Consider the following 2,537-nt stretch of genomic DNA (forward strand, 5'->3'; position numbering starts at 1 on the left):
CATATTTGTTGAGATGCCTCGACAATCATCTAGACTCCGCGGCAGTCGGGCCGAGGATGATAACCAGGGTCAGGACCCTCCACCTGCCCCATAGAATTGGCAACAGATGTTTGCCGAAATGGAAGCAAGATTGCAATGAACAGAAGAAGAGCTTCGACAGTTGAGGCAACAGGCCCCTCCACAGGTCACTGGGTTGCCAATTCAGCAGGTTATGGCGCCAGTGCCAGTTCAACCTGTTGTGGAGAACAAGTGGGAACCTTTATATGAGAGATTCAGAAAGTAGCATCCTCCCACCTTTGAGGGTGGACCAGACCCACTGCGGGCAGAGCAGTGGATGAATATGATTTCCTCTATTCTCTATTTTATGAGGGTTGAGGGAGGGTAGCTTGTGCAAGCTACATGTTCAGAGATGATGCTCGCATCTGGTGGGATGTAGTAGTTCAGAGGAGAAATGTGATAGCTATGACCTGGGAAGAGTTCAAGAACATCTTCAACGAAAAGTATTATAGTGTTGCAGTCCGACCTGTAAAGGTTGATGAGTTTATCAACCTGACCCAGAACCGGTTGACCGTGACAGAGAATGCTCTGAAATTTGACCGATTGGCGAAGTTTCCGCCAGATTTAGTGCCGACGGATGTGGCAAAAAGAGATAGATTCGTATGGGGATTGAATGTTATGATCGCCCGTGATGTGAAGATCACCTTTGATCCAGAGACTACTACCTATGCTCAGGTTGTAGACAAGGCCCTTACCACTCAGGGGGCCGAGGACCAGATTTGGAGAGAGAGCGTTGTTAGGAGCGATGCCAGGAGGACGGTGCCTCCTTTTATTAGATTCAGTCAGGGTAGTGGCTCCAGCGAGCAGAAGATGAAGGCCCTAGATTCCTTTGTTCCTCACAGTTCAGATAGAAAGGCACGGGGTGGTTCTAATGGCCGTCAGGGCGGAAGTGAAAACTGGAGGAGTTTTCCAGTGTGTCCTCGGTGCAGACGACGACATCAGGGTAAGTGCAGGATTAGGCCCTGCTTTGTCTGTGGGAGTGCCAATCATCTGAAGAAGGACTGCCCACAAGCCAGGAAGGAGGAGTCGAAGCAGGGAGACAGTCTCGCTCCTGTCAGGGTGTTTACTTTGACTCAGACTGAGGCGGAGGCTAGCCCCTCAGTTGTGATAGGTCAGGTTTGTAGTGATGGTTCTTCTTATATAGAATTGTTTGATTCAGGAGCTACTCATTCGTTTGTGTCTTCTAGAGTGATAGATCAGCTGTGTAGACTCAGTGTTCTGTATGCTAGGGGTTTTCAGACTTTGTTGCCGACTGGGGAACTGGTAGTCTCTAGGAGGTGGATTAGAGCTTTACCAGTAGAGGTAGATGGTAGGGAATTGTTTGCTGATCTGATTGAGATTGCAATGGATCACTACAACAATTTTTCTCAAATATTACATTAAAAATATAACATAATTTTAGAAGTGCTATTGATAGGAGACACGGAGAAAAAAAAGACGGGAAAAAAAAATTTAGGCGGCAAATGAAACACTTTTTGCCGCCTGAAATTGACAAAAGAGAAAAGCAAATGAAAAAAAAAACTTATCCCTAATCTCTCAGTGCATCTCTACCAGCGTGCCTCTCTCTCTCTCTCTGGTAAATCCTCTCTCTCAAATCCCTAATCTCTACCAGCGGGCCTCTCTCTCTCTCTCTGGTAAATCCTCTCTCTCAAATCCCTAATCTCTACCAGCGTGCCTCTCTCTCTCTCTCAAATCCCTAATCTCTACCAGTCTTTCTCTCATTGCATTCAGTCTCAGTGCATTCAGTCTCAAATCCCTAATCCCTAATCTCTCAGTGCATTCAGTCTTTCTCTCATTCGCTCTCCCTTGCTCTTTCTCTCATTCGTTCTCTCATATTCTCTCAGCTTTCTAACCCTCGCGCCGTTGAACCACGCCACAACCACACCCCTGCTGAAGCCTCCCTCACGCCGGTACTCACGCAACTGAAGCACACCACGACCACGCCCGTGCTAGAGTCGTTGAGTCTCTCGTCCCCCCCCCCCCCCCTCTGTTTATCTCTCCCGCTGGCTTTGAGCAAGAACTGGAGACCTCCGTTTGTCTCTGTGAGGTATAATTTTTTTTTTTTTTTCAGATTTCAATTTAATATTAAGAAACCATTTTGAATATTATCAATATATATATATGCTTGTGTTGGAATTATTTCTAAAATCCTGACTTTCATATATATAGGCTGCTTTGTGGAGATATTTGCGACATTTTAATCTTGTGAGTGATTTTCTTGCTATGTGCCTGGTTGAATAAACTCTTCTCTTTCGGCATTAACAGATTTCCTTCATGTTGTACTAATAAAATGGATTTATATAAGGTTGATGCCATTCCCAACCCATCGAAGGAGCAACTAGTAGATGTTGTGCAGAGGCATTTCATGTCACAGGTACTGGTCTTCATCATTTTGCATAAAGATGAATCTAAGCTGAATCTTTTAATTGCATTTACTGATGTTTTGAAAACATGTTTTGGTGGTTGTAGCAAATCGACGA

The 2,537-nt window shown here is 45.2% G+C and overlaps 1 long non-coding RNA gene across 1 annotated transcript; it reads left to right on the plus strand.

The window, feature by feature from the left end:
* Positions 1–2,225: 2,225 nt before the first annotated feature.
* Positions 2,226–2,537, plus strand: LOC133802235 (uncharacterized). Its single transcript, XR_009877205.1, has 3 exons — positions 2,226–2,262; positions 2,363–2,431; positions 2,527–2,537. It is a non-coding gene; the product is annotated as an uncharacterized LOC133802235 (long non-coding RNA).

The sequence above is a fragment of the Humulus lupulus genome, chromosome 9 (assembly GCF_963169125.1).
Source record: "Humulus lupulus chromosome 9, drHumLupu1.1, whole genome shotgun sequence".
Lineage (NCBI taxonomy): Eukaryota > Viridiplantae > Streptophyta > Magnoliopsida > Rosales > Cannabaceae > Humulus > Humulus lupulus.